The following is a 25,047-nucleotide window of genomic DNA, read 5'->3' as shown; positions in this document are numbered from 1 at the left end:
TACATAATGAAAAATGTACTTTAAAATACATTATATCATGTCACATACTTGGAGTTCAGTTTAACTTTTACCAAATTAACGTTGAAAGAACTTGACCTATTTTGATACATGGCCAACACACAAAACTCAAAATAACAATTTATCTGTTATTAGACTCATGTATTCACTTGTCTATGCAGCCAATACTTTTTGAGGACTTACTGTGAATCAGGCTCTTTTTTTATATCTGGAGATTTAGTATAGAGGGAAAAAAAAAAAAGATTTTCCACAGTTGACCTTATATTCCTGTACTTGTAGATAATAAAGGGAAAACCTGCATAAACAAAATAATGTCTTACCATTTTGTATTATGTCGCATATCCAGAGAGCTGTGATAGTGACTGGACGTTTTCTTTATGTAGGGCAGTTAGGGATGGCAACTCTGAAGTTAGTCTTTGACACTGGAGGGGTGAGAAAAGTCTGCTACCTTAAAAGGAAGTTTTTTCCAAGTAGATGAAACTAGCAAATGCAAAGACCCTAAAAAAGGGTTTCCCTTAACATGTTCAAGGAAGCCTCAGAAGGCCAGTGTGATTGGGGAATAGTAAGCATGTTTGCAAGGAAGGAAATGTATTGTATTGATATCATCGAGGGTTAGGCAAGAACCAGATCACATAGGGTCTTAACTGTAAAGTAAGTTACAGTGTTAAGCAGGTGATGATACAATTGGATTTACATTTTTTTTAATTGTTCCTGTTATAAGAAGAATGGATTTTTTAGGGGGTAGAAGCAGGACTCCCAAGTAGGAGATTATGTCAGTGGTACAGAATGAGTTGGCCACCTATGTGGGGAGATAGTAGGATTGATTGGAAATAAACAGTATAGTGGACAGAATTTGCAGACAGATTGATTTGCTTTGTGACTAAAACAAAAGAATAAAAAATGCTATTTTTTTTACATAAAAAATTAGAGAACCATGTCTCTCCCTGGTAGTGGGTATAGAGGATAATTTTTTTCTTTCCTGTTTACCTTCTAGTCCCACTTCTGAATATAGCACCCTGATTTTCCATTAGCGATTATTCTTTCTACCAAATCATGTTATTTGTGTTGTTTCTTAGCTAAGGTATGAGTATGAGATGCAAGTTTGAGCAACAATTTTGTACTGAAGTAATTGACTTTGTGACCACACTTGGTGTGATCAGATTTAACCTTGAGACTCTGGGCTGAACTAGTGAAGATAATGTGCTCTTTTTCTACTGTGAGTGGTATATTAGTAGGATTTCAGCCTTGAACAGCTAGAGATTACTACCCTAAGAGAGCATGCCAAAGAATGAGGCCAATGCAGGAGCAAATCAGGCAAAGTGTTAAAGAGTCCAAGTCCTTATATTTTTAACCCCCTGACGTCCCATACCTCAAACCAAATCTCCCCTGGGACCTTTCATAAGTTGCTCCAAAAAATGGCTTTCACATACTTGAGACAATTTGAGTTGTGTTTCTCTCCCATGTAACCGAGTTCATAGTAATACAGGTGAGAAAAATTGTTTAAGGTTTATTAAGATTGAAATGCCTATTTAGGTTTGCCAGATTAAAATACAGGAGGCCCAGTTACACTGGAATTTCAAATAAATTGTGAATATTTTTTTTTTTTTTTTGATAGAGGCATGCTTTATTTATTTGTTTGCTGGTTTGTTTGTTTGTTTTGTTTATACATGCACTGGGTACAGTCAGAAGCGCGGGAGGGTGAGAGAATTCACCAGAGCCAGAGCGGGGAGCAGAGCAGGCAGAAGGACCGAAGTACACTGCTGAGGGGAGCAGCGGGCGGCAGGAGAGGTCTGCGCGCCATGTGGGACCCTCCTCCGGTGTCCGGGGAGCAGCCGGGGATCGAACCGGCACCGCAGAGGCCGCGGGCAGCTTCGCAACCCAGCGCTCAACCGCTGCGCCACCGGGGAGGCCCAAATTGTGAATATTTTTAAGTATAAATTTTTAGTAATTTATTGGTTTTAGTATATAGTTATTGGTGTAAGATTTACTGAGTGATTACTGTGTACCAGAGACCATTAAAATGCTTCAAGTACAAAAATTTAATCATTGCAAAAGCCTTTGGCAGATAAGGAAAGTGAAGCAGAGCAAATAACTAACTTTTTCAAAGTTACAATGCTGGCACACTTAACATATACATGCTTTAATATGCATGATAAAAGATTTTTTTTAAAGATCTGTTTATCTTATTTATACATGCACTGGGTACAGTCAGAAGTGTGGGAAGGTGAGAGAATTCACCAGAGCTAGAGAGGAAAAAAGAACAGGCAGACCGACGAAATACACTGCTGAGGGGAGCAGCGGGTGCGGCAAGAGAGGTCTGTGCGCCATGTGGGACCCTCGCCTGTGGCCAGGGATTGAACTGGCACTACAGATGCTGCGGGCAGCTTTGCAGCCCAGCGCTCAACCACTGCGCCACCAGGGGAGGTCCAATAAAACTTTTTTTTTTTTTTTGATGGAAGTACAATGAGAAGATGTTCTCAGTCATTCTGCTTACAAAACTTTGTGCTACTTTAGAAATACCATTATTGATACTAGTACTAATATAACTCTTGGTTCTGCAGAAAATCCTCTGTGGCATTGGGCTCCATATCTGTTTTATACTTGACTCCAGTCTCAACTTCCACTAAAGTTATCCTTCACTAGAAGATTTTTTTTTCCCTGTGTCATCTGAGTGGGAATCATCTCTGTGGGAGGAGTTCGAAGTACCTAGAAATTCAATTTTTAACATTCGATCCTAGCCTTTCATGTGAAGGTGGACAGCACTTGTTAAAGCACATCTACTTACAAGCTAAAATTCCCATCTTCAAAAAATACCTTTTTCCAGCCATGATATGGGGCAGGCTGCTTGCGATTGAAAGATAAGCCACTCAGGTACCTGGCAGAAGTTTGCAGGTCTCTCTTTAAAAAAAAAAAAAAATATATATATATATATATATATATATTTATTTATTTATTTATTTATACAAGCACTGGGTAGAGTCAGAAGTGCGGGAGGGTGAGAGAATTCACCAAAGCAGGGAGCAGAGCAGACAGACTGACGAAGTACACTGCTGAGGGGAGCAGCAGGCATGGCACGAGAGGTCTGCGGGCCATGCGGGACCCTTGCCCAGGCAGCCAGGGATTGAACCAGCGCTCCAGAGGCTGCGGGCAGCTTTGCAGCCCAGCGCTCGACTGCTGCGCCACTGGGTAGGCCCAGAAGTTTGCAGGTCTCTTAAGAACAATAAGCATGGTACGTGCTTGTGGCTTTCTGCATGGGGTTCTTGTTTAATTTCCAGGAGCACTTGGGCCTTTCCTCTTCACTTCTGTCATGAAATGGGCATTAACACCACAGTTTCCATTTTGTTTAGTTGTAACTTGTTATTTCTGATGCTGAAAATTCCCATTTTAATCTCTAAAAACCTAAAGCATTTTTAATATATTTGGAATTGGAAATAATTCATGTGCTCAATCGTCCACCTTGATTCAAAGGTTTTAGTACCACTTTTATCTTGTGTTTTTTTTTTTTTTTTTAAGATTTATTTATTTATTTATTTATTTATACAAGCACTGGGTACAGTCAGAAGCGCAGGAGGGTGAGAGAATTCACCAGAGCCAGAGTGGGGAACAGAACAGGCAGACTGATGAAAAACACTGCTGAGGGGAACAGCGGGCAGCAGGAGAGGTCTGCACGCCACGTGGGACCCTCGCCCAGTGGCCAGGGATTGAACTGGCGCTGCAGAGGCTGCGGGCAGCTTCGCAACCCAGTGCTCAACCGCTGCGCCACCGGTAAGGCCCACCACTTTTATCTTGGGCATACATAAATCTTAAACATGTGGTCCACTCAATCTTTTTTATTTACACCTTGAATTTTTGTGTTTGATAACTTTTAAAAATTGTCTCACAATTCCCTTTTTGTCATCATTCCTATTCACAACCTCCTAACAATGTTTTAACTTCGGCAAAAAAGGAAAAACCTTAAAATAAAAGGCTGTTTTTTTATTTCATTTTGTTTATAAGTTTCATTACAGTTTCAGTGATGCAAAAAATATCTATCTACAGTTAAGAAAGCTTATGTCCCCTCATATTTTTAACTAGGAAGAGTACTAAAACTGAAATAAGTCCATTCACATTTTAGAGAATGTAGTAATTAACACATACTTCAAAATGGAATAGCACATACAAAGAGTTTTCTGTACTTGAGAAATCTTGCTATGCTTTCATGGTCAAATAAATTTCTTATACAGTGTAAATATTCTTGCCTGTGAGGGCTGGAAAAGCTAATACTTGTGTTAAACAATAAGAGAAGTATAAACCTCAAGGAAAATGGACTCAGGAAGCTTTATGTAGATAGATATTTGATTTTAAGTTGAGCAAGTTGATTGCATGACATTCTGGTCAGGTGGTATTAATATATCTATTTTTTGAAATAATTTTTCCCAACTATTACATTTCTCTTGAATAAATACTTGTATGAGGGCAAGGTAAGAATTTGGGTCACTTTGTCAATTAATACCTAGTATTTTCCTGTGATGATACAGAAAAAAAAATATTTTTAGTATAATCCCTTCACCAGTCAAAAATAGTGGTGAGCACTTACTACAGGAAAAAATATTATTAATTTCAATTTCTTTCTTACCTTTCCCATTCTGAATTTACATTTGATAGTGACATTTGATTCTTAAAATGGTTATGAGTTTCACTAAGTGCTTGCTTAACCACTTCTAGATTTTGGCAAATGATTCTATCAACACTAATATTCTACAGATACAAACCAAGTCCTACTCACTCTGATAATAGAAAACAAGGAAAGAGAAAAAGTCAGTGACCTGAAAAAGGAGCCAGAGGAAAACAATGAAAATAACCACACTAATTGATAGTTATAAAGAGTATAAAATAATCTTGCTGACAGGTTCCCTAGAAGAACGCTCCTTAGTTAGAAGAATTTAGCTTCGGGGGCCTCCCTGTGGCTCAAGGGGTTAAGTCTTAGCACTATGAGTCTGTAGGCAGCCACTGCAGCACGAGTTCCATCCCCTGCCAGGCAGGGAGCTATCACATGGTGCAGCAGACCTCTCCTGTCTCTCCTGGCTGCTCCCCTCAGCAGTGTATTTCAGTAGATCTGCTTGTTCTGCTCCCCACTCTATCTCTGGTGAATCCTCTCACCCACCCCCGCTGCACCTGTGGCCTACACCCCAGTTATTATATTTATAAAATAAATCTTTTAAACAGAATTTAACTTGTCAGTAAAGAAATTTGTGTTTCAAGATCAGGAAACCTTGGCACTTACTGACCTTAAGGTTTATTCCTGACACATATTTTAATCTGTTTTCATTAAAAAAATAGCACCATTCTTTGCCAAAGCAAACATTGACTACTTATGTGCTTTGATCTTATATTTCTATTTGAACTTATTAAGTTGATAACATTTCAAATTTTGTGTATGTAATTCCAACATTTACACAACTTTTACATCTCAGGATTTCTTCAGTGGTTTTCAGATGGTGTCTTTATATAATAATGTTTTCTAAGGGTTTTGACTGTTTGTACAGTTAGCAATCAAATATCTACTTTTGTTTGCGTTGATGAGCACTACAGTGTGATTTGGCCTGAGATAATGGATAGGTTTTTCTATATTTGATAGCTTTTCCTATCCTTTTCTTACAGTCATAGAGTCGAATTGATTCTTTACTTCTATTGTTTTCCATTCCAATATTATACCAACTAAAGTAAAAAGAAGCAGACTGCGTTCCAATGTCAAAGTGTCAGCTAGCTCTCCAGCATGACTCGATGATCCCTATTCCTAAATGTTTGCATTCATTTCAACACTCAGGAAAATTGCCACAAATAATGGCTATAATTATTACAGTACATTTGTTCCCTAAATCGACTTTAGGGAGAAAATGTTATCCTGTTATTTTTAGCAATGATATAAACTAGGCTGTTGAATTGAGGGATCGCTTCCGTACTGACCTGGAAAGGGGACAGAGAGCTACTGCTGCTTCAATTACATAAATATGGAATACCTGACTATTTTAAGAGCTATTTAGTCTTCTATTTTTTGACCAGGAATCACAAAGTTGCTGCCTCTTCAACAGTGCAAATGCCCAGATAAAGAACAAAATATGATTTATCTATTTTATATTATTGTTATTTTAGTAATCATTTTAAAGTTCTATTTCATTTGGACATTTGCAGATGTAAAGATAAGTGAATCAGGGTTTAAGTCATGAAATCAAGGTATGTTTTTTTTATAATTGATTTTGTAGTGATGAAATCAAATCATTTTAAATCAACAGAAATTGTATCTATCTTTCTTTTTTTTTTTTTCAAAGATTTATTTATTTATACAAGCACTGGGTACAGTGATAAGCTGGGGAGGGTGAGAGAATTCACCAAAGCAGGGAGCAGAGCAGGCAGAAGGACCGAAGTACACTGCTGAGGGGAGCAGCGGGCGGCAGGAGAGGTCTGAGCGCCATGCGGGACCCTCCTCCGGTGGCCGGGGAGCAGCCGGGGATTGAACCGGTGCTGCAGAGGCTGTGGGCAGCTTCACAACCCAGCGCTCAACCGCTGCGCCACTGGGGAGGCCCTGTATCTATCTTTCAATGAAGTCCTAAACTGATAGCTTTCTTTTCTGTGTCAACCCTGGGATTGTCAAACCAACAAAAAGAGTGTTAGTAATTGTGTCTTTAGTATTTTTCTTTTTTTTAATGGTTTTCTTTTTTTAAGATTTTATTTATACAAGAACTGGGGTACAGTTCAGTGGTGCGGGAGGGTGAGAGGATTCACCAGAGACAGTGGAGAGCAGAACAGGTGGACTGACTGAAATACACTGCTGAGGGGAGCAGCGGACGAGGCAGGTGAGGTCTGCTACGCCACTGGGTTTCTCTCTGGCTGGCCAGGAATCGAACCCGCACTGCAGAGGCTGCAGACAGCTTCACAGCGTGGCAGGCGCTTAACCCACTGCACCACCGGGGAGGCCCGATAGTATTTTTCTTGATTATAGTCTTATATTCCTTTTCCCCAGTGCACTAATATATCTTAGTTAAAAACAAAATATAATAGGAATAGTGTTTGCATATGAAGCACCCTTAAAATTCTTTTTTTTTTTAATTTTGCTTTTGTCACTCTTCAGTCATTTTTGTCCAAGGATAGGGTTTTTTTTTTTTTTTTAAGGGGGAAAAAGATAATACAGGCCAGATTGCACAAATGATGTTATTCCAGGACTTGATCTCCATTTCATTTTAAGATCTCAGTTTCTAAGAACCTATCAACAATGCTAAATGAAGAATTAACTGCATTTCTCAAATTTTCTTTCTGTCCCCAAGCAGTGATGCCAGTTTACAATACCACCAGTAATGGAGTTCTCTAGGTAAAGGACTTGTTAATTTCTGATTTTTTTGGCTCCCCCTAGTATCCCTCCTCCTTCCCTCTTAACCTTAGCCTAAAAGCTTTCAGGATGTTTATTAACCTCCATTGGCTTTTTTACTTTATCAGTTGTCTGCTATATAAATATCTAGTATGTGGGGTTTTTTTTGTTTGTTTGTTTGGTTGGTTTACTAACTTTGCTACAGTTAATTCTCTCAAACAAGGATAGTTTTTTTATTTTTGATTATTCAGATTTTCTTAATTCTAATTTTTTAGCAGTATGATCATTTTGCATCCTTGCTAGTGTTTTGAGAGTATAGGATTTCCCCCTCAGGTGTAGTCAACTGTTGTAGAGCAACCCCAATACAAAACGGGGTGCCTGACTGAGGGTCCTCACCCACGCACTTAAAAGGACTTATCAAGGGCCTCCCCTGGTGGCGCAGTGGTTGAGCGCTGGGCTGGAAAGCTGCCCGCAGCCTCTGCAGCGCCAGTTCGATCCCCAGCCACTGGAGAGGGTCCCACATGGCGCGCAGACCTCTCCTGCCGCCCGCTGCTCCCCTCAGCAGTGTGCTTCGGTCCTTCTGCCTGCTCTGCTCCCCGCTCTGGCTCTGGTGAATTCTCTCACCCTCCCGCACTTCTGACTGTACCCAGTGCTTGTATAAATAAATAAATAAATCTTTAAAAAAAAAAAAAAAAAAAAAAAAGGACTTATCAATGCTCTACTGCAGGCACACGTGAAAGGTTAATAAAAGATTTATTTGCAAGGGAAGGGGAAATGAGGAAATGTACAGCTCAGGGAGAAAAGTGGGAGACAAAGTTTTAAATGCGTCCTACCCGATCCGCCGATCTGGAATCCCAAATGGCGCTCTGAGAGCTGGCTGCAAGCCAGGAGCAGTGAAGCCAGGAGGCGAGCGACAGCGAGCCCCCCCCAAGGCCCACGTGTTTGGTTTTTATATCCAACCTGGCTGCTTAACTCCACCCTCAGGTCCCAGCCACCTTCTCTTTGGTGGTGATGGGATTTGTCTTTCCCAATGTCTTGATGGCTTTGGTCTGGAGTGGGGGTGGGGTCCACAAAGCCTGTATGGGATTAGCTCAGGACATCATTTCCCCCTAGCAATTCCCTCCTTTCACTTTTTGACACCATTTCCATGGTGATGAAGATCAAACATATGGATGCTGGGCAGCACTCCCACCACCGAAACATCTCTTGTCCTCCACCATAGTCCATTGCGATTTCCTCCTAACCTCTTCATTCCTATCCCTATTCCCTCCCTCTTTGAAAGCTGCAGATCTATGGTCAGCTTTCAAATGTTGGTTTTAATGCTTGTCTTTGACCCTTTATTCACTTTTTCTATATTCCACATATAAATGATACCATGTGGATTTCACTTTCTCCTTTTGGCTTATTTTGTTTAGCATAACTCCTTCCAGCTTCATCCATGTTATTGCAAATGACATGAGTTTGTCTTTTTTGATGGCTGAATAGTGTTCCATTGTGTGTATATATCATATGTTAATCCATTCATCTGTATTTGGGTACTGAAGATTGTTTCCATAATTTGGCTATTGCAAATAATGTTGCTATGAATGTAGGGATGCAGGTTTCCTTTCTAATTAGTGTTTTTGTCTTTGGGGGTTGGATACCTAATAGTGAATAGCTGGCTTGTGTGGCAGATCCATTTCTAGTCTTTTGAGAAACCTCCACACTTCTGGCTGGACCAGTCTACATTACCACCAACAGTGTTCCTTGTCTCCACACCCTCGCCAGCACTTGTTTCTAGTCATGTTGATATGAGCCATTCTCATTGATATGATGTGGTGACTCATTGTGGTTTTTATTTGCATATACCTAAGGATAAGTGATGAACAATTTTTCATGTGCCTGTTGACCATCTGCTTGCCTTTGTAGAAGTGTCTCTTTAGCTCTCCTGCCAATTTTTGATTGGGTATTTCTTTTGAGTTGTATGAGCTCTTTGTAAATCTTTGCTATCAGTCCCTTGGATCACACACACTCTCCATGCAAATGTTTTCTCCTATTCCATAGGATGTCTCTTGGTTATAGTTATGGGTTGTTGTTTTTTGGGGTGTTTTTGTTTGTTTTTGCTATGCAGAAGCTTTTTAATTTGATGTAGTACAACTAGGCATAGTTTTTGTTTGTTTGCCTGATGATTTATTTATTTCCCCTCCCTCCAAATTATTTGTATGAAACTGAATTAGTGTTAGTGTCTGTAAATCATTTTTCCCATTTTTGAAAGTAGAGAATATTTTCAGAAACAAAATAATCTAAGTTAAAAAAATGGTAAACAGAAAATAGCACCAAAAGAGGAATAGTCATTATATGGTTACACTATAGAATTACAACACTACCAACAACAATCATAGTATTATTAGGTGTCATTTATATAGAATTTATCATGAACTCTGTACTGGTCTGAGTGCTTCATCTTCACTAACTCATGTAATCCTCACCACAGTGGGGGAAAAAAAAAGACAAAAAGAGGTTAAGTAATTTTCTGAAGGTCACAATGAAAATGTCACAAAGGAAAAATGGAAGTCAAGATTAAGCCAGAAGATTTAAAAAAAAAAAAAATTCAGAAACGTTTAGTTCAGCTATTGAGGAATGCAGGAATAAAATTCAAAATAACTTAAGCTCTATCAGGAGAAAAAACTATTAAGGATCTAAGTGAAGAAGAATAATATGAGTTGCTAAAAATAAATTAGTCTGTCACTTGATCTTATATTGAAAGATGTGACTTCTAAAGCTTAGTAGATTACATGTTAGCAGTTTCATTGGTCAAGTCATGCTTGGGCCTGGGATGTCTCACAGTAGCAAATGGTATTTGATGAATCTAAAGACGTTTCCCTCCAGATCCAATAGTTTAAATGTATTTAATACTATTCACCATTTAGGGATTTTTTTTTTTGCCTGAAAACAATTTTAAAAAGTGTGGGCACCTAAACATAACACATTGGAATGATATAATAAAAATAAGTTTTAAAGAGAAAGGTAAAGAGCCAGGTGTAGCCCAGATTGTAACCTGACAGTTTAATGACCTTGGTAATGTTTGTTCATCCTACCACCCTTTCCACTAGAGCCAACGGATCCTAGTGTTTCTTAAAACTTTGAGTCACATACACTCTATGTCTAGGAGAGAGTCAAATTGACCAAGATTTTTTCCTATATCTAGATATTGGCAACACCAAAGTGCTGAGAGAAGAAAATAAGGGGGGAATGGCCTGACATAGAAGAAAGGCAGATTAAACAAATGAAAAGCAATCCTCTTCTGTCTCCTACACTTTAATAACTAAGGGTGCTATCATACTTTTGAAATACCTTTTCTTTTAATGTGGGATCCTTAAAATGACTCTTTTCCTTAAGATAATTAATATATAAAATGGTACAAATATATTAAGAATGAAAAAGATGTTAGCAGTATTCTCTATTTCTTACTGCTACAGATTTATATAGAAATATTGTTACACAGATAAGCAGTATCTCTTTAAAAGCTTCTTCTTCAATTTTTAAGTCCAAGTGTATAATTATTGATGCAAACTTGTAAGAATTTTTAAATCTTATAACTGACAGAGCCTAATTACTAATTTCTTCCCAGAAATTCTATATTTGATAAACTTTTAAGTTATTTTTTCATTGGTAGATACCCAATTTAAAAAAAATCACAAAAAGAAAATATATTTTTAAAATATGAAGATAACATCTGAGTAGAAAATGGCAAGCTTTAATTGATAATTTTTATATTATTACAAATTAAGTGAATGATTATAAATGCCAGGGAACAGAAGATTATTTCATATGGCTCTCAGTTCGATGTGGATTGCCAATGTGGGAGAAAATCCTTGTAAATCTTAGCATTGCTCCCACACAACCACCTACACAGATGATCGCTTGACTTTCACGCTAACAATAGATGTGTTAGTAGAGCTCTCACCATCTGCAAAATGAAGTGCACTTTAAAAAAAGTTACTGCAGCAGACAGTAGTAATTGCTTATATATTGTGATTAGCATTTTATATTTACATTTAAAAGGTAAAATTTTAAGCAGTGTTGTTTCCCAGTTTAAATAAGGTCAGTCCCTTTGATAAGTCCAAAATTAAATAAGGTCAGACCTAGATATCAGATAAACTTATGTTAGAAAAGTTAATTTTGAATTTCTTTATAAAAATTATCTCTATCCAAGAATGCAGAATAAGATGTAAATTAAATGAATATTGCATACTCCTCCAATAATACTTAGAATCTTATATATTAGTTATAAGCCTCTCTGCAAACTTACTGGCACAACTGTTGTGACTTTTTTTAATAGAATTCCTTCAAAGGCACATTTATTTAAGTTTCCCTGTTCTTAGATCTATTTTGTTATGATTATTGTAAAAAAATAAGCTTTATATCATTAGAAGGTACAGTTTTTGGTTGCTTTTCCTTATTGATTTTTGTCAAGGATTAAAGGTCTATGATTCCATTTCTGGGACTTTGTGTAGGATTCTAAGGCAACAGTAGAAAATGACCTATCTGGGTTCTGTGTAAGGATGAGAGCAACTTAAGGATTCATGTGTAGACTCTGCCCATACTTGGAAGGCTGGATGTGTAGAGAGGAAGTAGTCATGTGGCTAATGGAGGGCAGAATGAGACTCATTTTTATTAGCCCAACACAAACAGGTGCAGTACCACTCTGTGCTGGCAAAGTTCCTATGTGTTTCCAACCAATGTGTTTCTAACATTCACCCTGAATAATCTAACATTTGTCCTTTCATACAGATGGTAGAGGTAGTCTCCGTGAATATGAGAGCTACTGTAACCCCAAAATATCATCCAAAATATTGCCTAAAATTCTGTGTACATAAATTCTGTGTTTAATAATGTACATTTCTTTATTATAAACATGGCCTTTTCCAAGCTTATTTTAATGCAGACTATTTTAGAGTGAGCAGTACATTGAAGCAGTAATAACTGAGTATAATTCAGTTTTATCTAATTTATTTTTCTTCTTAAATTGTAGCCCTAGAAGTTTAATATTAAAAGGAAATTTAGAATTACACACAGAAAATAAAACATCAGATGATAAAATTGAGGCTCAGTAAAGGGTTACACACCTAGTTAAGAAAAAATCCAGAACTGATCCCTGACTCCTAACTCTGGTCTACTGCTTTTTCCATTATACTATCATAAAACATTGAGACAACAGTGGTCTCTTGGGGGTGAGGGTGAAAGGGGTGCTGGAAAGGAATAGAAAGCAGGAGAAAAGTAGTGAAAACAGATATGCTGATCCTGCAATTATTTTTCTAGGGTTAATCCATATAAAAGAGCCATTAGCAGATTGAATTGTCATTAAATCAGTGTTAGATATGTAGGTCAGTTAGCCCTGACTACCTTTCTGCTATGATTTAGTTTAAGAAAAAGCCTCAGTGTCAGGATTGGGGAAGTTTGCACTCACATCTTTCCCATGGGAAGAGCTATGAAAAATGAGCTAACGCCTCACACGTTATGAAAAAATGAAAGATAACCAAGTGTTGGAGAAAAGGGAACACTTGTGCCCTATTGCTGGGAATGCACGATGGTACAGCCATTATGGAAAACACTAACATTACCTTGAAAACAATTAAGAGTAGAACTACTATGGAATCCAGCAATCCCACTTCTGGTTCTGTATTCAAAGGGAATGAAATCAGATTCTCTAATAGCTCTACGCCCATGTTTGTTGCAATATAATGTATATGTATATTTATACAACATTACACAAAATGAAATAAATCAGCCACCGAAATACAAATAAGACTCAATTTTATTTACATGTGAAATGTAAAAAGCAGAACTTACAAAACAAACAATGGATTGGTAGATTGGTGGTTACCAGGGACTGTGGGGTAAGAGAAAGAGGAAGAATTTGGTAAAAGTGTGCAAATTCTTAGTTATGTAGGATGAATAATTTCTGGAGGTCTAATGTACAGCATGGGGATTATACTTAATACTTGATTGTGTATTTGAAAGAGAGGGAGGAGGAGGTGGGGGAAGAAAAAATCATAACTATGTGAAGTGATATGTTAATTAGCTGGATTGTTTTGTACATGTATATCAAAACATCACAATGTGCTCCTTAACTATATACAATTTGTATGTGACGATTTTACCTTTTAAAACTGAAAAAAGAGGGCCTCCCGGGTGGCGCAGCGGTTGAGTGCTGGGTTGTGAAGCTGCCCAGAGCCTCTGCAGCGCTGGTTCGATCCCTGGCTGCTTCCCGGCCAACAGAGGAGGGTCCCGCATGGCGCGCAGACTCTCCTGCTGCCCGCTGCTCCCCTCAGCAGTGTACTTCGGTCCTTCTGCCTGCTCTGCTCCCCGCTCTGGCTCTGGTGAATTCTCTCACCCTCCCACGCTTCTGACTGTACCCAGTGCTTGTATAAATAAATAAATAAATAAATAAATAAATAAATAAATAAAATCTTAAAAAACAAAACAACACTGGAAAAAGAACTGTTTGAACAAGCAATTTCAAATTATCTTTATAGAAATTAAAAATGAAATAGAAGTAACAAGAAGAACCAAATGGAAATTGCAGAACTGAAAGTGTAACTGAAATAAAAGATCAAAATAATTCACTTAATCTGAATAACAGATGAAATACTTTAAAAAAAAAAAAAGCAGAATCACAATGGCCTACTGGGGCGGGGTTACTTAAATAATAGTTGAACATATCCCACTTTTTCTTTTTTTGTTAAAGATTTATTTATTTCTACAAGCACTGGGTACAGTCAGAAGCACAGCAGGGCAAGAGAATTCACCAGAACCAGAGCAGGGAACAGAACAGGCAGACCAACAAAACACACTGCTGAGGGGAGCAGCGGGCATGGCAGGAGAAGTCTGCGCTCCATGTGGGACCCTCGCCGGTGGCCGGGGATCGAACCAGTGCTGCAGAGGTTGTGGGCAGCTTTGCAGCCCAGCGCTCAACCAGTGCACCACCAGGGAGACCCAACATCCCGTTTTTAGATGAGACCAATTTACAGATTCAAGAAGCTGAGAAAATTTCCAAATGGGATAAATACAAAGGAATGTACTTGAAGGCACAGTGCACTCAAACTTCCAAAGATAGAGTAAATACTTAAAGCAAAACAGAGTAAAATGACACAATATTTATAGGGGAACACCAATTTTTTTTTAGTTTCTAACTTTTACTTTTTTCTCATATATATATATATAACATATGTAATATAATATATTAATATATAATATATTACACATTAATATATATATATTACATCATTCTTTTTGTAGAGTATCTAATTAATAGTTGCCTGTTAATTTAGTTTTTTAATTTATTGTAATTATGTTTTCCTGATCCCTTATTTGGTTCACCTATGTTCCTCCTATAAGTGAAACCATCCAATATTTTTCTTTTCTTTGTGATTTATTTCACTGAGCATAATCCCTTCCAGCTCCATCCATGTTGCTGTGAATGGTGTGAGTTTATCTTTTCTGATTGCTGAATAGTATTCCATTTTATATATACCATATCTTCTTGATCCAGTCATCTATTTTTGGGTATTTGGGTTGTTTCCATATCTTACCTGCTGTAAACATATAGGAATGCAGGTATCCTTTTGAATTAATGTTTTGTGTCCTTTGGGTACATTCCTTGGAGTGGAATGGCTGGATCATATGGAAGCTCCATTTTTAGTAGCTTGAGGAACCTCCAGACAGATTTCCATAGTGGTTGGACCAGTTTGTTTTCCCACCAATAGTGTAGGAAAGTTCCTTTTCTCTCTACATCCTTGCAACATTTATTGTTTGCTTTTTTTTTTTTTAATGTGCTGTTCTCGCTAGTGTAAGGTGGTATGTCATTGTGGTTTTGATTTGCATTTCCCTGATTACAAGTGATGTTGGAAATTTTTTCATATACCTGTTGGCTATTTTTATTTCCTCTTTGGAGCAGTGTCTGTAGCTCTTCTGCCCATTTTTTGACTGGATTGTTTTTGGTGAGTCACATCAGCTCTTTGTAGATCTTTGTGATCAGTCTATAGGGGATAACCAATTTGAAAGACAGTAGATTACTCATTAAGCTATACCTCCTTTTACATTGAAAGGCATCTAGCATGCTAACTTATGCTAAGAAAGAGAAAGAGGATATTTGTGTTCATCCTAGTAATGACCACAGATTACTGTAGAGTGACATTTTCCAATAGAAATATAGCCACACAAGCAAGCCACACATTTAATTTTAGATTTTTCTAGTACCCATATTTCAAAAAGTATTTTAAAAAAACAGGTGAATATATTTAGTTTAACTATATATTTAAATCAATACAATCTAAAATATTATTTCAACATTTAATCAATATACAAATGTATTGACCTATTTGCCATTATTTTTCATACTAAGTTCTTAAAATCATGTGTATATTTTATACTGACAGCACGTCTCAATTTGGACGAGCATTTGTTCCTGATTTTGCTTTCCCCGGGAATTCTGATAATGATCCCTTCTTCACTTTCCTTTGACCTAGAATTGTGATAAAATAGTCTCACTTTTGCCTTTATCTTCAAAGCAACTTCTCTAAGATATTAGAGTTGGATTATTGGCAACAGAAACAAAAACTCTTTACTGTGACTGACTCACATCTTGTGTGTATTCCAGAAGGGGAGGTTACCATTTTACAGAAAATTTAACCTAAAAGAAAGTAGATTATGTTGGTGAGTATTTTTTAGACATATTGCAAATATTTTCTTAGGTTTTCAAGGCAGCATTGTTGTTGAAGATTACCAAATTATATTTGAGTTAGCCTTGTATTTGAACCAAGAAGATTAGATTCAAACCACTCAACTAGCTATTTAACCTTAAACAAAACAAAGTTTCATTCAGATTTTATTCTTCAGGATAAATGAGGATATTAAATCACAAGATTTCAATAGGTTAAACATGTGAATATGCCATATGTATTGTCAACATTCAGCAAACCTAGTTGAATATAAATCAGAATTCAGTGTTGGTACTTATTTTTAATGTTAGAGGATAAACTCAAGGAGTATATTGGAAATTGGTGACTAATAACAAAAAGAAATTGTAATGCTTTCAAAGTGGCTACAATTGCCCAGTCAGTCTGCTAACTTAATGGATACTCACCCAGGGCATGACACTTTATCAGGTCACTGCCATTATCTGCATTCTGAAGTCATAAAACTAAGTTTGCCTGTTATTTTCTATTACTCAGGAAAGATGCTTCAGTTCAAAACATATTTTCATCCATTCACAAAATCACTGCATTGAGCTGCCTCTCTCAGAACAAGAACAGCAATAAAGCACAAAACTTTAAGCAAAGAAGAGAAATTAAAAAAAACCACCTTTGTGACCTTGAACACTTGATTTCATGCTTTGTAACATGGCAACATCAAATTGGATCATCTTTGTAAGTTTCCACTCAGTGCTGCTATTCAGTTGATAACAATACTACACTGAATGTATATTGAGTGTGCACATTGATCAGAGAAATTACAAGGTCACACAGCTAGTGAGTAAGACACAGGATTCAAACCTATACCTCTGTAAGCTCTTGTCTTAACCATTGTGATATGATGATTGAGGAAATGTTATGAAATACAGTAATGAACAAAACAATAATCCTTTACATAGATCTTGTGTTTATCGCTTAAAAGTGCTCTTAAACAATTTTCCAATATTCCCTAACACTATGGAAAATCTTAGGCTTTTGATTCCTCCTTGTTTGACAAGCCTACCACCATACTAATGGTTTTAAGTGATTCCCTATTCATTCTGACTCTTGACTCAATCCTGTTGAAGCCACATTGATCAACATTGTCAATTTATTCACTTTGTTTCTTCCTTGCATGTGTCTTTCTAAACTTCACCATTGTATCAGTCATAACTCTAAATATTTGTTTTCTTTAATGTTACTACTCAGAAATGCCAAGCTTTCCTAAGGGGAAAAAAACATGTAATTGCTCATCAGCACCATTAAACTCATGATTTCCTGTCTCTCCTGGCTTTTTAACATCACTTAACAGTAATTTCATTTGACCCTAAACAATTGCCTTCCACTTTTCTTGCGTCGATTGCCACACCTTTGCCACCTTCCTCAGGCCTCCTTTCCTTTAAATAAATTGCTTGCTACATCAGAAAGAAAATATAGGATATTGATTTTTGTTGTTTTTTTTTTTCCCACATAAATCTGTTCTACCACCAGAGGTATCTATAATAATCCTCATTCTCACCTGTTTTCATTTGTTCTGAAAAATGTTTGTTCTCCTCACCAATGCCAAACTTTCTACTTTTATTCATATTCATACTTGCCTCCTGGCTCTATGGACTTACCACTTTTCTCTTTAGTATAAAGACTCCTCCCTGTTCCATTTTTTAAAAAGATTTATTTATGTATACAAGAGATGGGGTACAGGCCAGAGATACGGGGGTGGGGGGTTGGGAGGATTCACCAGAGACAGAGCGGGGAACAGAACAGGCAGACTGATGAAATACACTGCTGAGGGGAGCAGCGGGCGAGACAGGAGAGGTCTGCTGTGCCATGTGGTTTGCTTCCTGGCCGGCAAGGATCAAACTCATGCTGCAGAAGCTGTGGATTGCTTCATAGTGTGGTGTTTAACCCCTTGCACCACCAGGGGGGTCCTCCCTTTTCCATTTAGTCTTGTACTACCAAATGCCTCTATATATCCTCCAGGAACCTAATCCTCAAAATAAATGTGAAGGTCCGTTACCTTTATTTCCAGTCTATTCTTCCTTCTATTTTCACTATCATGTTTAGAGATTTCATTTCAACTTAAGTCTTCTAAAACCAACAGCTGTGGGCTGATCTTTCTATCTTCTTCATTCTCCTTATCACAAAGTTAGTGTTATGGTGGTTGGATAATTTTCCCTTCTCTTCACCAGAATATCCCGGTAACTTGCCATTTAGCTTGTGCTCAATAAATATTTGTTGAACAGATGTAAACATTTCCTCCACAGAAGCTCGCCACATAAAATATCTCAATTATGTCAACTCTGCTTCCATAATTGTGCAGTATATCCCCTTTTTAATTATTATTTTCTGCCTTTTGTGACCAGCTCTTAATTTGTCATCTGGATTATCCACTGCTCTCCTAACAATGCATCTGCCTCAAGTCTTCATTTCTGCCTTCTTTCCAGAGTTAGCTTTTGGAAAAAGAAAAAAAAAAAAAAAAAAAAAAAACAAAAAAAAACATGAACACATCCTTTGTAAATCTTTTTCTGTCTAAAATGGATTTTTCCAGGGCCTCCCCGGTGGCGCAGCGGTTGAGCGCTGGGTTGCGAAGCTGCGCGCGGCCTCTGCGGCGCCGGTTCGATCCCCGGCTGCTCCCCGGCCACCGGAGGAGGGTCCCACATGGCGCGCAGACCTCTCCTGCCGCCCGCTGCTCCCCTCAGCAGTGTACTTCGGTCCTTCTGCCTGCTCTGCTCCCCGCTCTGGCTCTGGTGAATTCTCTCGCCCTCCCGCGCTTCTGACTGTACCCAGTGCATGTATAAACAAAACAAACAAAGAAACCAGCAAACAAATAAATAAAGCATGCCTCTATAAAAAAAAAAAAAAAAAAAAATAAAATGGATTTTTCCAAACTTGTTGATAATCAAGCTTTTGAAGTGTCTTCAATAATTTTATGAATCTACATTGCCCTTGTGTATATTTTTACCCTCTGGATTCATTTTATTTAACTGAGGTCAGGCAACTCTGTTTTCATACTCCCACACTCTGTGGGTACTGGTTAACCGCCACTCACCCTGGAGTACATGGGGGTGGGGGCGTGGTAGCAGCTCCCAGCTCTAGCTTTCTGACTCTGTGGGAAAAGGAGCTTCAGAAACCTGAGGGCAGCTGTCTGAAGAGTTGACACAGGTACTCAACTGGCAATTCACAGATCATTGACATGGGAGGAGAGCAGGCACAAGAAAGTATCTGGCCGGTGCACTGACATTGATGAGTATATGAGCCAGTTAAAAAAACTGGGAGCCAAAACAAGATCACAGAAAACTGTAATTAGATGCAAGATGCAGTAATTGCTGTAACTGAGGTTTCGGATGGGATCTTGGCAGAGGTTTCTGCCAGGTCTTTACAAGAGAAGAGAAAAGAGAGGGCATCCAAGATGATACTGAATATTGGTCAGGATTTTAACAAGCAGAAATGAGAAAAGTGATATGAACAAAAAGCACAAAGGTAGGAAATCTGGGGACAACAATCAAGAAAATAAAACAATATTGTATCGCTAAAGGCTAAGCTGCACCATCTGGACAATAAAAAAGATTATTGACAACAATTGAAAGCATCTCAAATTCAGCAGGTCCCAAGATAATTTTTTTTTAATCTTTTCCCACAGATTATGCCATTTTGTAAGTTATATCTTTTTTTATTTAAATTTTATTTTTATATTTCCCATACAATTACAACCCCCTTATTTTGACCCCAATCCCTCCTTTCCCCACCCCCCATAGAGTGTCTCTGGTTCATAGTTGTTTGTTGATTTTGATATTTTCTTTCTTATAGTTATTCTTTTTCCTGGTCCCTTATTTAAGTTTTCTAGATTCCTGCTATGAGTGAGACCATCCAGTATTTTTCTTTTTCTTTCTGGCTTATTTCACTGAGTGTAAGTTATATCTTTTTACTTAAAGCCTGTTCTTTATTCCTTTCCATTATCTAATCAACTGCATAGCTGTAAGCTCTCTGCCTTTGCAATACCTGCATCTGCTCCCTGTATTCTGTTTCTACCATGGCCCTCCTCCCTGTCCTTATATCATAAGCTTGTAATCACTCTTCCCCTACCATTTCTTAATATTTAAAGAATTTATTTTATTTATGCATGCAAGAACAGAGGTGTAGGCCAGAGGTTCGGGGTGGGGGGGTTAAGAGGATTCTGAGAGACTGACTGACTGAAATACACTGCTGAGGGGAGCAGCGGGCGAGACAGGAGAGGTCTGCTGTGCCATGTGGGTAGCTCCCTGGCCAGCCAGGGATTGAACTCATGCTGCAGTGGGTGGTGATAGCTTGATAGCACTTTGGTTTTAACCCCTAAGCCACCGGGGAGGCCCAACCTTTCCTTTCTTATTCTAATCTATCATATCCACCATTCAATTCCTAAAGTAAAGCTCTGGTCATTCACCTACTCGAAAACTCTCAGTAGCTCCCTAGTTCCTCCTCAGTTAAATGCAAACTTATCTCTACATTCAGTTTTCTTTGTGACATACAAAAAGCTGTACATAGTGTATATATCTTGATGCATGAGAAAATAAGTGTACACCAGTGAAGCTATCACCATATGCAGTACCATAAACTGAACCATGACCTTTGACCAACACCTCCTGAGGATTTGAGTTACTGTCCAGTGTACTTTCATTTCAGCCTGAAAGACTCTTAATATTTCCTGTTGGGCAGGTCTGCTAATGACAAATCTTCTCAGTTTTTGTTTATCTGGGAATGTCTGAATTTCTCCTTTTCTGAAAAATTATTTTGCCAAATATGATTCTTGGTTGACAGTCTTTTCTTTCAGTACTTTTTTTCCATCAAAATTTTATTGATTTACTGTTTGTTTACAAAACTCGATCAGTTTGAGAGATCAACTTCATGCCTCAATATGTGTACATGCTTCACTCACCCTCCACCAAAGCTCCAGTGCCAATGCCCCACGTCACCTTCACCCCTCTCTATCCTCTTTCTTCCATCCCTCACTGCTGGTGACCGCCACAATTTTCAGAGTCTACAAGTTATTTTTGTTGTGTTTTGCCAGTTAATTTTCTTTGGTTATTTATATTCCACAAATGAGAGAAACCATATGATAATTGTGTTTCAGTTTCTGACTTAGCCTAATCATTTTGAGATCTAACCTTATTGTCCCCAAATGCACTATTTCATCTTTAGTATCTAAGTAGTATTCCATTAAGTATACATATCACAATTTATTTATCCTGTTGTTTTTTGATGGACATTTAAGTTTGAATATGTAACCCCACTGCCTTTTGGCTTTCATGGGTTCCAAAATTTTTGGCCAGGCTTAACAGTAACTCTTTCATAGAACTAGAGGTGCTTTAAAATCATTGCCGTGCAGTGGGAAGCAGGTCTGATTGCTAGAAGATTCAGTGCAAGGGATGATAATAGCAATCCTCAAATGTGATTCATGCAAACTGAAGTCCCTTCAAGTAATCAATGGTACCTAAATATGCCAGAGACCATTCCCAAGGGAATGTAGGCATACAATTAGGAGATATATTGTGTATTAAAAAATTAAAAAAAGATGTGGGGAAACATGCAGTTCAGAGTCTGGAAAGGGCATAGCTTCATTAGGATGTTCAGCTACCTTGCAGGAAGACAGGAAGACTGTGGGAGTGGGAAAAGATGGTGCAAGATTGGCAGTGACCATAATGGACCCTGTGGAAAGTGGACCCAGTACTGATGTATGTGGTGGTAATAAATCAGGTGGGTGTTGAAGCAACTAGGGGTACCTTTGCAGGTCCAGTTTTTAGCATTGTGCCCTTAATTCTGAATCAGCTGAAGGATAGCTTGCAGGAAGGGGTCGGGGATGTATAGAAACTCAAATCTCACACTGGTTAGCATATATTTGTCCAAGAAATGGGACAAGAGTAGGCTTCCTTGTGGACAAGCTGGAGAGCAGTTAATCCACACAATGAGGAGACTTAAGTAGAGGAATATCATTCTGTGTTTTGTTTAATTGTTGACATTCAACAACTGACATGACCAGGAAAATAGAAATGAGCTAAAATTTTAAATTTGGCTGAGAAAACTAGATTTGGGGAAGATGATTATCAAAACAGACTGTAGAGGAATGTGGTTTCCATCATGGGGAAGGGAAAAACATACTTTTTAAAATTTTTTAAAAGATTTATTTATGTATTTATACAAGCACTGGGTACAGTCAGAAGCGTAGGAGGGTGAGAGAACTCACCAGAGCCGAGAGGAGAGCAGAGCAGGCAGACTGACGAAATACACTGCTGAGGGGAGCAGCAGGCGCTGCAGGAGAGGTCTGTTGTGCCATGTGGGACCCTCGCTGGCAGCCGGGGATTGAACTGGCACTGCAGAGGCTGTGGGCAGCTTCGCAGCCCAGCGCTTAACCGCTGCACCACCAGGGGAGGCCCTGGGAAAAACATACTTTGAGACTAGAGTGAACTGATTTTATACCATGATCAGGTCGCTTTGTCACAATATTAGCTTCTTCATAGTGGTGAAGATTAAATTATTTGTATAATAATTTATGTGTATATATATATATATATATATATAGTCTAACATAAACACTCAAATTCTTGTTCTTTAATCAGAGATTATCTCATTGGAATAAGAAATGAAAGTTTAGCTCAAACAAATTATTTTTCTCTAGCAATTATTTCTAGAACCTATGAGACTTTATGCCAGATGAAGAACAAAAACTCCTGCTGGAATCAATGTTGATGAGTCACCACACAATTAAATTCAGAATCATGGTGGGAAAGGAAGTCAAATGGATTTATAATATCATTCATTGTAGAAATGAAACTGACAAAATGTAATAGTAAGTCACATTTTGAGGAGAAAATGTAAATGTCAGTAACCCACAGGAAACTAGTGAACTATTTAAAACCATCTTATTAAAAATTTGAGATGTTTTTAAAAACAAAACAACCATTTATTTTACTTTGCTTTTATTTTAAAGATTTATTTTTTTTAATACAAGAACTGGCATACAGGTCAAAGGCACAGTGGGGTGAGAGGATTCACCAGAGATAGAGCGGGGAGCAGAACAGGCAGACTGACTAAAATACACTGCTGGGGGAAGCAGCGGGCGAGACAGGAGAGGTCTGCAGCACCATGTGGGTTGCTTCGTGGCTGGCAGGGATCAAACCGGCACTGCAGAGGCTGCGGACAGCTTCTCAGCTCTGTGGTCAACCCACTGTGCCACCAGGGAGGCCCACAACCAGTTATTTTAGGTAGCTTTCTAAATCCTTTATCTCCTTCCAGTATTATATTGGATACCCATGTTCAGGCCCTTACTACTCTCACATGAACCATGGCAAGGCAATAATAATCAAACAGGTATGATTGTCATCAAGTATTTGTTCTGTGGACCAGCTACCACATAGCTAGCTCTTTCTCTCCATCTTTATGCCCATGCAGCTCTTCATCCTTCTGGTCAAATCTTTATCCATCCATTGGGTGCTGTGTGTGGGTTTTTTTTTTTTTTTAAGATTTTATTCATTTTTGCATAGAAGAGCTGAGGTGCAGCCAGAGGTGTAGGAGAGGGGTTGAGAGGATTCACCAGAGACAGAGTGGGGAGCTGAGCAGGGAGATTTACTGAAATACACTGCTAAGGGGAGCAGCAGGTGAGACAGGAGAGGTCTGCTGTGCCATATGTGGATTAGCTCCCTGCCTGGCTGGGGATCCAACTCAGGCTATAGGATGACAGCACTGAAACTTATTTCCCAGGCTGCCAGGGAGGCCCAGGTGCTATGTTTAATATCGAGAATCTGTTTTTTAAAACACAGAACTGTTGGCCTCCCTGGTGGCACAAGGGTTTGAGTCTCAGTGCTATGGGGCTATTGGCAGCCACCGCAGCACAAATTTGATTTCCGGCCAGGGAGATGAGCCACATGGTACAACAGACCTCTCCTGTCTCACCCGCTGCTCCCCTCAGCAGTGTATTTCAGTAGATCTGCCTGTTCTGCTCCCCACTCTGTCTCTGGTGAATCCTCTCACCCTATACCCCATAAATAAATAAAATCTTGTATGCATAAATAAATAAAATCTTTAAAAATGAACAGATCTGTTAAACAAAAATCCTCTGAGATTCTCAGTAAATATTCAATCCTCTGTGGAGAGCACATAAAAAAATTATGAAGTCATAATGTAATATGATAAAAATAGCAACTTCTAGGGATTGATTACATGAATTACAGTGTACCTGTGCACTGAATTTCTATGCAGCTATGTGTACAAGTGAAAAGGGAGGAAACAAAAGCAGCATATAATGTTGATATCTTATGTTGCTACATATAATATATATATATGAATTACATATCTTAGATACCTACACTGGGCTGTATTTGTGCACAAAATATTAAGCACGTTGTTCATCCTAGTGTTAACAGTTTCTGTAGGAATGTCAAAGTTGGAATTGTCATCTATCTCTTCATTCTTTGCACATTGTTTGAATTTTTGATATTAAGCATACATTATATATATATATATATATATATATATATATATATATATACAATTGGATATCTAATGTAAAAGTTGTTCAGACTTTAAATATCAAGTTGTGACTTGGAGATAAGTGAATCCCAGCCCCCCACCCCCACTTCCTAGATATGCTATTTGACCTTTCTCTGTCTCACTTATTCATCTGAAAACTGAGGGAAATTATAGTTCTGCCTTCGTAAAATTGTCAGTGTGAGATAAGATAATCCAACTAAAGTCATGTTTGTGATACCTGACAAAGAGTAAGCATTCAAAAAAAATTGATGAAGGAGAAAAAGGAGGAGGAGGAGAACATAATTAATCCACTTTAAGTCCTTCCTACCATGAATCTGTCTCACTAAAGATCTCATAGTCAAAGAAGGAATAGATTAGAAGGACTCATTCTCTTTTGAGCAAGTGTTGTCTAAGGTTGGCCCAGTGAAAAACCCTGCCAGTTGTTAGTACCATTCAGGTGGTTCTCATAATTGT

This window comes from Talpa occidentalis, unplaced genomic scaffold (assembly GCF_014898055.3).
Source record: "Talpa occidentalis isolate TD23 unplaced genomic scaffold, MPIMG_talOcc4v2.1 talOcc4.15, whole genome shotgun sequence".
Classification (NCBI taxonomy): domain Eukaryota; kingdom Metazoa; phylum Chordata; class Mammalia; order Eulipotyphla; family Talpidae; genus Talpa; species Talpa occidentalis.
Note: the sequence above shows the minus strand (reverse complement) of the source record.